The sequence below is a fragment of the Ursus arctos genome, unplaced genomic scaffold (assembly GCF_023065955.2).
Source record: "Ursus arctos isolate Adak ecotype North America unplaced genomic scaffold, UrsArc2.0 scaffold_10, whole genome shotgun sequence".
In the NCBI taxonomy this organism is placed as follows: Eukaryota; Metazoa; Chordata; class Mammalia; order Carnivora; family Ursidae; genus Ursus; species Ursus arctos.
In genome coordinates this window covers 67,216,563-67,229,374 of record NW_026622764.1, presented here as the reverse complement: position 1 = coordinate 67,229,374, position 12,812 = coordinate 67,216,563, and the positions used below count along the sequence as shown (strand labels likewise).

The 12,812-nt window shown below is 36.1% G+C and overlaps 1 protein-coding gene across 2 annotated transcripts in view; it reads right to left on the bottom strand.

Annotated features, from left to right (window-relative positions):
• LOC113251236 (uncharacterized) overlaps nt 1–12,073 on the bottom strand; it is a 573,820-nt gene extending 561,747 nt beyond the window's left edge. For both annotated transcript variants that reach the window (XM_057309344.1, XM_057309347.1), the window contains exon 1: nt 11,933–12,073. The gene's annotated coding sequence lies outside the window, so the exon portion shown is untranslated. The remainder of the gene's footprint in view (nt 1–11,932) is intronic.
• Nucleotides 12,074–12,812: the final 739 nt, after the last annotated feature.

The window sequence follows — 12,812 nt, the reverse complement described above, 5'->3', positions numbered from 1 at the left end:
CCTTCAGAGATCTTTGAGTTCCTTATTTCGATTCACTGAAAAATACATTATTAATTAAAAATTAAAACACTTTCCCTTTGCTAAGGCACAGATCATTCTTTTAACTCTTTTCCAGCATAAGAACAAAGCATAACCTATTTAAAACCTAACTGTTGGAAGTGGAGCGGCTCCATCAAAGCCAGTGAACAAGAGTGAGCAAATTATTCTGATTTTTCCTGGCAATATTAATAAATAATAGAGAAGGTAGGGTCAGTTTGATAGTAAATAGAATAAGGCTTAGGCTAAACCGAAAGAAAAATGGAAAAAAGCAAAGTTGGTATCCCTTCTTTTCTTCTGTTTATCTCTGTTTTCTCTCTCGCTTAGGATCTACCAAGCTCTGTGAAGGTTTCCACCCTTTGCAGTCCCTTGGCCTCCCAAACTCCTCATTTTAACTTGGTCATCTCTGACTTGCCATCTTTATGTTGCCTCCATCCCCCAACCCAAAGCACGGTGGGTTCTCATGCCCTCAGATTTTAAGGGCTAACTAGCGAATCCAGAGGCTACTTGAATATTACAGAAGGAGGATGGGTGGGTAGGCCTGCTCCCTCAGAACCTGTGACAGGTGTATGTTAATAATAACCTCTTAGAGACAAACGATCCATGAGAACCATTTTGCTACTATGACGCCGATGGCGGAGATTTCTCACTTGACAGTTAAGGAGAGCCAGACTCCAGCTGGCTGGGGGAGCAGAGATAACTACCTACAAATGACCACCTTCACCCCAATCTGAGGAGCTCTTCTTGGCCCTAATCTTTTGATATAGAGGCCCTCTACCTGCTAGTTCCTTCCTTTAAAGTTCTGGGAATGTCGATAATATCTTGCCAAAAGCCTTTTTTGATTCCTTTAATTCCCATTAGTCTGGTAGTATACTTGGCTTTAGAACAGAGAGGATTTCAGTGTCTGTCAATGATGATGTCTTCTGATCTGACAGTTCTGAAGGATAAACATGCCAAAATGAGAAAATTAAAGGAGTGGTGCTCTACACATGAGAACAATTATGTGCCAAAGTACTGAGTACCACCCACAAGATAAGTAACAAGTGTAAGTACACATTTATAATAGTTTAACTTTTATGTTTTAAAAAATCATAAAGATTTTAAATGCCCCCAGTTTATGCAACAGAATCATTTTTGCATTTCCTGAGGTCGAAGTCGTGTGCAAAGAGTATATCACCAACAGTGTTTGGGAGGCTGACCCGCAGTGACATGGAGTAGTGGTGTCCCGTGAGAAGCATAATTTCTATTTGGAAGAGGTGGGAAAGAACAGAAACTGAGCCAAGGAAACTCAAGAGAGGAGGTGACGGTCTGGGAAGTGAAGGGGGACATACGGGGAAGCCACAACCCTAAGTGAGAAAGCACCAGTAAGGCGTTCAAAAAGTACTACTACAAACAACACAGGCACCACTTGCTTCTTATGTCCTGTGACACATGCAAACCCAGAGCTTGGGAGCTCAGGACACCCAAAGCATAAAGGCCAACGTGGGCAAGTGCTTTGTTTTGTTCTTATGAATTGACAATTATAAGGCCCATATCACTGATGTTCCCAAAAAGTCCTGACCATCCAAATGACTAAAAGGAATAGTCATTCACTCATTCAGTGAAATGAATGAAGTGGAAAATGGGAAGATGGGGACTAGGGAAATGGGTTTCATCAACTTTCACATATTCCAGAATGGTCTTTAGGTCTGTCTCCTACTTAGATATAACACATAAATGTGGTTCAAAGAGATATATTTTTCCCTTGCTAACATATGCACGTAGCTGTGCTTCGTATGATTAATGTACGGGTATATGTTTTAAATCTGGCCAATTTTTTGTTTTGGGATTTTCTTCTTATTGTTTTTCTTCAACTTTGTATTCTTTTACCAACCTCTCCTTATTTCCCCCACCTCTCACCCGCTGGAAACCACTTTTCTATTCTCTGTTTCTATGAGTTTGACTTCTTCTACGGTTTTTTTAGATTCCATATATAAGTAATATTATGCAATATTTGTCTTTTCTAGCTTATTTCACTTAGTACTATGCGTTCAAGGTCCATTCATGTTGTTGCAAATGCAGGATTTCCTTCTTCCTCATGGCTGAGTAATATTCCGTTGTATACACACACTACATCATCTTAATCCATTCATCTGTTGATGGACACTTATGTTGTTTCCATGTCTTGGCTATGATGAATAATGCTATAGTGAACATGGAAATACAGATATCTCTTTGATATCTTGTTTTCATTTTCTTTGGATACATACCTAGAAGTGGAATTGCTGGATCATATGGTAGTTCTATTTTTAATTTTTTGAGGGACCTCCAAAGTGTTTTCCGTAGAGGCTGCACCAATTTGCATTCCCCACTAATGGTGTACAAGGTTCTCTTTTCTCCACATTCTTGCCAATACTTTCTATCTCTTGTTTTCTTTTTCATGACAGCCATTCTAACAGATGTGAGAGGTAATATTTCCTTCTGGTTTTAATTTGCATTTCCCTCATAATTAGTGATGTTGAGCACCTTTTCATGTACCTATTGGCCATTCATATGTCTTCTTTGGGAAAACATCTATTAAGTTCCTCTGCCCAATTTTTAATTGGATTGTTTGGTTTTTTTACTATTGAGTCATATGAGTTTTTGTATATTCTGATTATTAGTCCTTTATCAGAAACGTGATTTTCAAATACTTTCTCCGATTCCATAGGTTGCCTTTTCATTTGTTGATGATTTCCTTTGTTGTGCAGAACTTCTTTGTTTGATGTAGTCTCACTTGTTTGTTTTCACTTTTGTTACTTCTGTTTTTGGTATCAAATCAAAAAAAAAAATTACCAAAACCAGTGTCAAGGAGCTTACTCCCTATCTTTTCTTCTAAATTAATTTTGTTAAATTTGGTCAATTTTATTATCATGGACTTCATTGCTAAAGGACTTGTTCACTGAATTGTCACTCCGTAAAGAAAACAACATCAAGAATTAAGTCAGAGAAAGACAAATACCGAATGATCTCACTTTTAAAAAACAAAACAAATGAGCAAAAGGAAGAGAGAGAGAGAGAGGCAAACAAAGAAACTATAACGTAACTATAGAGAACAAAATGGTTACCAGAGGGTAGGGGGGTGGAAGAATGGAGGAAATAGGTGATGGGGATTAAGGAGTGCACTTGTCATGTTGAGTCACTGCGTTGTAAGCCTGAAACTAATATTAAACTAGTATGCTAACTAACCAGAATTAAAATTAAAAAAGAAAACAACATTAAAAAGACTTATAAAAACAAAAGCAATAACTTGAGTTTTTGCAAGATCAGAGTACTATTCACTTTTGTTTAATATTGGATTCTCAAAATTAATAATTATCAACTGCAGGAAAGAAATAATTTAGTTTTTCATAGTCTTAAGATTCAATTTTTATAAGGCAGAAAATAAATTGTATGATTTTTAATAAACTTTTTTCCTTAGTATTTATTTTTATCTGAGTATTTATTTTCCAATTTAGAAACAGCATTTTCAAGAAAAATTCAATTGTGTCAATGCGCCCAATGGGTATTATAAAATAAAGTCAAATTGTTGATTCATTCTCTTTCCTAAAAAATGACACAGAAAAGTTAAATTTCTTAGATTATAAAGTAGGATTATTTCCATGTAGTTGTCTATTAATCAAATAACTTAAATCCAAGTGTATAATGTGATGCATATCTGACATTAAATTGTTTTTAAAATGAAGTACATTATTTCTCTGATCCATCGGCTATTACTGAATATCACAGAGATGTCTGTTCTTGTGTTTGTAAACACAACTATAATGTTTCTGAAATGTAATTTAAAAATCAATACCCAAAAGTACTTTAAATGCATACTTGGGCATTATTCATCCTAGAGGCCAGCGCATCTCATTTTCTAGAAAAATCAAAGGCATGCTCTATCAAAATAAAAACTATATTTTCAATTCTGTCTGTATGATTTGATTGTGCAAGAATAATACTTAAATTTAGTGAACTTAGAGGATGAACTAAATGCTGAAAGACTATTAACCCTGATTGGCTTAGCCATAGATTTTCTAGAGTTACAACTCTGTCTTAGTAACATGTAACTATCAGCAATATTGACTAACAAAGAAATGAATAAAATAAAAATTCACTGTTTCTTTTATCTTAATATTTCTAAAAACCTATAGAAAAAAGGCAATTACATTATTCATGAGTTCAATATTATTATCCCCCTAATTATATAATAATTTATTTCCCTAAGTTATATTTGGAGAAACAAGATGAATGGTCTTGTAGGGATTAAATCAATGAAGAATAATCACTAAATAACAAAGCAACACAATTTATAACAAATATAATTTTTTGTTTGTTTTAAAGTCAGGAATTTCCAGATATTGAAAGAACAAACAGATATAAATATATTTTGTTTTAGATGAGGTATGCAATTTTTTTTCTATGCCTATTTTTAGGGAAAAAAAGCATTTTTTGGAAAAAAATTACTCTATAATTACATATTACTCTAAGATCTAAAAATTTATGCTCTGATATGTAAATAGATTATAATAAAACAATATATTAATATAGTTCATACGAATCAAGCTACAGTTAATTTCCTGTTCATTACAATTTCATTTTTAGTTGAGTTTAAAATTGATTTTTTTTTGCAAAGAGGTATTGAGAATTTCACTTTTATTCATAACTAATTGTTTAACATGTCCAAATTCATGAAAGCTATATTCTTTGGCACTTCAAAATCTATAATTTGAGTATATTTTCAACACGTGCTTGAAAATCACACAGTTCTAATTTTAGTGGGTATTTAATTGTGACCTCAAATTGGAAGCTTTAACTATAAAATACTTAGAGTCTTCTTTTTTTTTTTTAAGATTTTATTTATTTATTTGACAGAGAGAGAGACAGCCAGCGAGAGAGGGAACACAAGCAGGGGGAGTGGGAGAGGAAGAAGCAGGCTCATAGCGGAGGAGCCTGATGTGGGGTTCCATCCCATAATGCCGGGATCACGCCCTGAGCCGAAGGCAGAGGCTTAACCACTGTGCCACCCAGATGCCCCAAAATACTTAGAGTCTTCTTACTACAGAACTTGGTAGGTATTGGTTTAAAAACACAATTACAGAAATACACCTCTAAAAATACAATGTCTAGAGAAAATAGTTAATGAAACGCACACACACACACACACACACACACACACACACATATATATATATATCAAGAAATGCACAGGGTTTCATATCTTTTGTGTTCAAGAAAGAAGCTGAGAATAATGCTACCAAAGGGTGCTAAAAAAAAAAAACAACAACAACAAACCCTGGTCTCACATACCTACAGACTTTGAATACCTAAATTCCAACCCACATGGGAATTCTTCCTCCCCTTGTTCATTCACATCCCTCAAGCTGCACTTTACCCTCTGTCTTTAAGGTGGCTATTGAGTTGAGTTTAACCTGATTCACTTCAATGAATAGTTAAGAGGAAAGCAGGCTGCTTTGGATCTCTTCACACTGTGCACACATATGGAGATGACACTGCCCCCATCTTCCCCGCTCCGGGCCCTGGCTGCTGGTCAATCTCACATGAGTGCCCTAGGCTGCCTAGTCAACAAGTATATATCTTATTTTATCAGCAGAGCTCCAGGGTTTGGTCTACCTATTTTTAACACTCCTGAGGATTAATTCCTGTCAGCTCTTGCAATTCAATGAGTCCTAGTTCTGAATCACGCTGAAGGCTGTGGGTGCAGAGCACAAGGCCTTGGGAACCTGCCGAGAGCTGAAAACACTGCAGTTGCTTTTTACAGTACAACACCTGCATGGTTCTTCCAGCAGTCACATATCTTTTAACCTGATAAAAGCAGAATAGTGTTAGCTGGAAATGAGAACTGAATTTGTAAAACTAGCTAAGATGATTCAAATCTGCCAGAAAATACTTCACCTTGACTCAAATCCAACCTGGGATAACATTGCATTTATTGCATTTACTATTAATGTTGGAGCTTCTCTAGTTTTATTTCACCACTAGAATGACATCCTTTGAAAGAAATAAAAAAATTGCTATCATATTAAGTGTTCCAAGATAACCTGGCAAAAGTAGTTCCTTAAGGGGCACCTGGGTGGTGCCGTTGGTTGAATGCCCAACTCTTGATTTCAGCTCAGGTCATGATCTCAGTGTTGTGAGATCAAGCCTCACATCCTGCTCCATGCTGAGTGTGGTGTCTGCTTAAGATTCTTTCTCTGCCTCTCCCTCTGCCCCTCCCCCCCAAGAACCCCCACAAGTGCTTATTCTCTCTCTCTCTCTCTCATTGTCTCTCGCTAAAAAAAAAAAAAAAAAAAAAAGGTACTTCTTGAAAGGCAAAAATATGGCAGGAATTCTAGTCTTTAGTTTGCCTACAAGATTTCCATTTGCCCACCTACATACTTATATTATTTCCAGTGTCCCATTCTCATCAATTCTCATATTCTCTGTGGCTGACCCTGTATTTGCATGGCAAATGTACTTACAGTTGTTCTGCAAACTCAAATTCCCATAAAAACAAAATAAATCAGTAACAGAAAAAGGAAGCCAGTTTTTTATCTTTTCAAATCACCCTTCTTGTCTGTATATATTATAAAAAGAAGAAACATTTATTCATTCATATATTCACTTTTTGAAAAGGGGAATAAGATGAGCTCTTTTCAAAGATCTCATAATTTTTGAAAGTGGTTTTAAAAATTTGGGTCAGTGATCCCTGTAGATTTCAGTGAGAACTAGACTCTTCCAAGAAACATGAACATATCTGTATAAAATTTTGAATATAAATTTTTATGAAGTTGATAGCCACCTATAACCCTTCTATAAAACACATGGGATGGACTGAATGTTTGTTTCCCCCCAAAGTGAGGTTACTTGGAGATGAGGCCTTTGGGAAGTAATTAGAGTTATATTAGATCACAAGGGTAAGGGATTTAGTGGCTTTATAAAGAAAGGAAAAAAGATATCTCTCTTTCCTCTTCCACCCCCTCCACATGCATACATGTAGAAAGGCATGTGAGAATAGAGCAAGAAAGGTGGCCATCTGCAAGCCAGGAAGAGAGCCCTTACCAGGAACCAAATTGGCCAGTACCATGACCTCGGAATCCCCAACCTCCAGAACTGTGAGAAATAAATTTCTGTAGTTCAAGCCACAATGCAAAGTGTTTTGTTATGGCAGCCTGAGTAGGCTGAGATAGCCCAGGCTAAGGATATCCACTAGGTTATTACTTTTCATTATTAATATCACAGATTCTACCACAGAAAAACCTTAAGATTATTGCCAGATGATGGTGGTGTTATGGTCATATATTTTGAAACTTTCTGAAATTCCTTCTAAAAACAGACTGAGTAAATGGTTAGCAAAACTGAAAACCCATGGACAACATTTATAACAAAACATCTGTGTCGCAAGAGGCAGGAGGGAGTAATGGGATATCTGATGGAGCCAAGAAAAGAAAATCCCAATATAGTCCAAAAGTACTCACCAGAAAGTGTGGCAGGCCAACCTGAGAACATACACTGAAACTGAGAGAGGTTCCGCCCGCTCCAGTAGGTACTGAGTGCAAGGAGTGCACTGTAACGAAGTCTGAAGGGGCTGGAACAGTCTCAAAATTGACTAGCCAAAGCTCCCGAGGAGACACTGCTGAGAGGAAAAATCAGATAAGCAGAGCAACAGTAGATATGAAAAGAGAGTCAGTCCAGAGAAGTGAAAGAGAGACACAGTGCCAGAAAATATTATAAATAAAGTTGTTAATTTACAACACTTCAAGGAAAGAGTTTTGTAAAGTTAGAAAGGTTTCCTGAACTCTATTTCCTTCTAACAATTCAAGAAAACTAATTTCACATAAAAATGAACATCAGAAAAATATTGGGGTCAAATTCAATGCAAGGTTATCGTAAGAAAAAAAAAAAGAAAAAGGAGTAAATAATATCTGGACAGACAATGAAAGCATGCCAGATAGACATGCTTCTAGAACAAAGCCACACTCTAGCCTATTATTTCAAGTCAAGCTAAAATACTAGGATAATAATGCAAGAAAAATAAAAATAAAAATTAGAAAAATTCAGAATAAAATGACAGAACTGAGGAAGGAATTAGAAATTTTATAAAGGCAATTTCATAAATAAAAACTAAACTAAAAGGAACTCAAGAACAAATAAGCATAACAGGTAATGTTTAAAATTTAAGTAACTTGCACTCCAGAATAAAATGAAAGAGATATTAAAAAAAATTTGAGAGATAGTGATAAACTTTGAAGATAGGCAAAGAAGACACCATATAGATAATAGGAGTCTCTGGGCATGGATAGATTGGAAGGAAGTATAGTGAGGGGACAGGAGAATAGAACAAACTCTAAAAACTGTTATTTATGCAAACTTTCCAGAAATTAATTTTTTTAAAGATTTGAAACTATATATTAAAAGAGCACACTTGGTATCTGAAAGTATAGACCAGAATGACCAACACTGAGATCTATTCTAGTAAAATTATTAGACAAAGGAGACAGAAAAAATGTCCTTGGGCATCTAGACAAAAAAGAACAGATGACTTACAGCAAAACTGATTTTCAGGTAGAAATGACATAGAAAAATGTTACCAACATGCAAGAGATCAGGGAACATTATTCTGTGAGCTTTTCCTAAAGAACCTGTCAAAGAATGAGTTTAAGATAACCAAAATGACTGGAGAGACATTGTCACGTGACTGGTTGTCAACATCGAATGTATAGTTTCTTATAGAACTAAGACTAAATGATGTCTAAAAGAGAGAAAGTAGAGTATGTGGAGGTCATACACTCCAGCAATGTAGATATAGGACCTGTAAACAAGTTGGGGAAACACTAGGAAAAGAATGTGGAAACACATTCTAACGGCTTTCAGTAATCCTACTGGAATAACACCATTAGTAGCATTATTCTAAGTATCAGCAGTACTAATAATACTGTTAGTAGTATTATCCTTAACATCAGTAGTACTAATAATACTATTAGTAGTACTATTCTTTTGTGTGTGTTTATAAATAGAACAAATGAATAATTATGGGGTGTTGTAATTCTAATATCCTCTCTGTTGTTCCTTGAGAACCAGAATTCTCAGTGTGTAAGAAAGATATATTTTTAATATGGAAGAACTTGAGTAAAAGTTCTGTAGTACTTTTTTCAATTGTAAATATCAGATGATACTCATAAAAAATTGACCTTTATTATATATATATTATTCCAAATACAATATATAGAATATATATCATTCTAACTCTGTCCACTGAAAATCCCTAGAAGCAATAATTAACCCAATAACAATGAAAATTCCTAGCATACAGACTATGGTCTTCAAACACTTGTTCCAAAAGAAACTAGATGAGCTTGGAGCATGTTGTGATATTAAAAAAAAAAAACAAAAAAACAAGGAACATATCCAAGATCAATAAATCTTCTCATAAGGACTTAGGAACCAATTTAAGAGGCTCACCTTGGTCAAAGATGACAAGGTTTGGACTTCAATAATAAAAATTTCAATGGATTGAAACCTATTGTGTAGTAAAAAACTAACCCTACCCAAAAAGAGATCTTGTCTTTGCTCTCAGTTCCTGGATGGTGATCTATAGGTCTTTGAAATCCCCTACCTGATAAACATATCTTTATTTATCTGGGAACCTTGGGCCACACAAGATAGTCTAATAATGTGATTTATGGCTGGGGCTTTGGGCCATGCAGTATCAGCTCTACCTCTGGTGGGGCTGGATGCTAAGGTCAGCTTGCAGGTCTATGTGAACAAGCCCCAGTAATAAATCCAGACACCAAAGCTCTGGTTAGTTCCCCTGATTGGTAATACTCAGTGCATACTGTCACATACTTTTGTTGGGAGGAGTTAATGGTGTTCAGGACTCCAGTGGGGGAGGACAAATTGCAGATCTAGTCATGGACTCTCCTGGACTCTGACCCAGACAATCCCTTGTCTGATTTTAATCTGGATCCTTTCACGGTAATACACCATAACTGTGAGTTCAATTTGAGTAAGGTTATTCTTCCAGCTACAAATTCAAGTATTTGTCTTATACATATTTCTTCTCTGTGTATGGAAGCATATCATAAGAGACTAAGCAAATGTCTTATTAAATTTCACATATTTTATTAATTAGGCTATAATCTAAGCTTCTATAACATGGAGACTCAAAACTTCAGTGGCTGAAACAAAATGAATTTATTCTAATATATGTTATGGAGGGGAATAAGTGGCTTTGCTTTATGAAGTCATTGAGGAACTCAGGGGCCCTCCATGTTGTTGTTGCACCATCCCCTGAGTGTTGTTCTCTCTACCTGGGTGAAGTGTCCTCACCACTACTGTCTACAGGAAAGGGAAGGCAGAAGTGAAGGGAAGCCATTGGGTGGTGGGACACGTCACTCCTCCTCACAGCCCATTGACCAGGGAAAAGCAAGTCACATGACCACACCCAGCTACACTGGAATCCTAACCAAGTTGCCATGTTTCCATCTAAAACACAGGGGGCTCTTCTAGTGAAAATAAGATGGGGAAAATAGATATTGAGGGAAATTAGCATCAGTCTAATAAATTTCTGATCTATCAGTGTAACCTGGAGAAATCCAAAGGGTTAATCTGACATGATTTATTCTTTAGTAATCTCTACTGGATTCTGGTGGTCCTTACTTTCTATTAGGTACTCATATCTAGACTTTTAATAACCTGACCTAGACCTTCACTCAGAATCCTGATCAAGTTTATCAGTCTTTCTTTGCACAAACTACATACCACACTCTATTTAGGAAAATGGATTTAAATTAGAATTTTCCCCATCTTCCTGACATACTTTCACTCCTTAGGATTCTTCAAAAACTAACACCTTGGTAATTTCCTTCTAAGCTACTCCTACTGCCATGAAATATAATTTTTACACACCAGGAAACAGAAAAAAAAATGAGGAAAGAAATGGAACCATTTCAACTAGTCTGACTTAGTAAGTAAGCAAAAAGAGGTAAGAAATAAAAGAGGATTATTAAGATTCATTTCTAAGGGAAGTTTAGCTACATTAGGAAAATGCGTCAAGTCATTTATTAAAAAGAGAAAATTATTTCAGTGTCCATCTCCTTTATATATGCATCCATTGGGTTTTGTTTTATTTTATTTTATTATCATTTGAAGGTAACTAGAATTACAAACATCAGCTTTTCTGAGATAATCACTATGAAGTCTTCCAAAAGAAAAGCAAGGGCTATACTCCTAGTCTAAATTTTTGGATGTCTTCCCAGTTAAATGTCAAAACAGTAGCTTCCTTTGGGATAACTATTCTTCTTTATTCTACTGAAGAGTCTTTTCAGTGGTTTGTTCCAAATAATTATATATCATGCTTGACTTTCCTTTCACATAATGTGAAAATTTTTATATTCTTGTTCTCTATGGTAACAGCTAAGTTACTTCAAGCCTGTTTCTTTTCTCTCTCAAATATGTATCTATTTTCCTAGAGGTGGAAGTGGAGAATCTGAAAATACACAAAGGGAAACTATACAGAGTTTAGATAAACAGAAACTTTTATCCCCTCCACACGTCATCCACAAGTCACCTTGCTCTTTTCTGAAACCACATCCCTATGCACACCCTAGGACTTTCCAGGTGCTGTTTACTCCATACAGAATGCTTCCTCCTCCCCTCGTTCTGACTAGTGTTCCTCACACATCCCTCATTGTCAGTTCAACAACCACCCTCATCACGATGCTTTCCCTAATCAGACAGAATCAAGTGTTCTTGTCTGAGCTAGGAAATAGTTTCCCACTATTAATTGTTTAGAGTGTGAAATTGTAGCATTATGTTTGACTTTAAAAAAAAAAACCTTCACAATTTTCCCATTTATACCATCTATAGAATTATTATTTTTTATCAGGTTACATACCTTTGTAATCACTATCTGCTGGTATCCTTCCTTTCCTGAAATTTTGCCACAAACTGATGCTCCTAGAACAGCAACGAACACCAGGGCTAGCTGATTTAAAAACACCAGGATCTGGCAGACAGCTAAGCAGCGAAGTATTTTGGCTCCTCCCCTTCTCCTATCTTGGTTGGCTTTTCACCCATAAAACAGGTCCCATAAATATCCTAAGGGGCAGGAGATTACTGTCCCAATAACTCTACCATGTGACCTGGAGAGGAGGAAGGCTGTCTGAGATGGCAGCAAAGCCATGGCTCTGGGGCAAGGTTGACTGCTGATGGCCAGCCCAGCCGGCCCATCCAACAGTTTCCACTTCCCAAGGACTGTCTCCCACACCCTACCATGTGTGGCCCTATTATGTTGGTCCTTTTGCTCAAATTATTTCTTTCTGAATATATTTAGAAAACTGTTACATTCATCTGCTTTTACTTTCATCAGTAAAGAATACTTATTTAGGGATCTCTCTGGCTGTGCTGATGATATTTGATAACATTCACAAAGTAGCTTGTTTATTGTCATTATCTCATTTCTTCCAATCCATAATAACTCCTCAGGGAGGGACAACATCTGTTCTTGCAAGAGAAATAGCTACGGGCTTCTTGTTGGTTTTCTCCAGGCTTTAGACTCCTGGGAGATCAGCATCCTCCTCCCCCCATTCTTTTGGATTCCCTAGATTTTTACACGGAAATTTAACAGAAAATAGTATTGCAATGTTGAAGTGTTAATTAGATAACAGAATACCGTGAAAGATTAAAATGAGACTAAAAGGAGGAATTGAAAAAGGAAAAGAAAAGAATCAAAGAAGACTTAGAAAAGATTTCAAAGACATTTAAAACTACTAGTA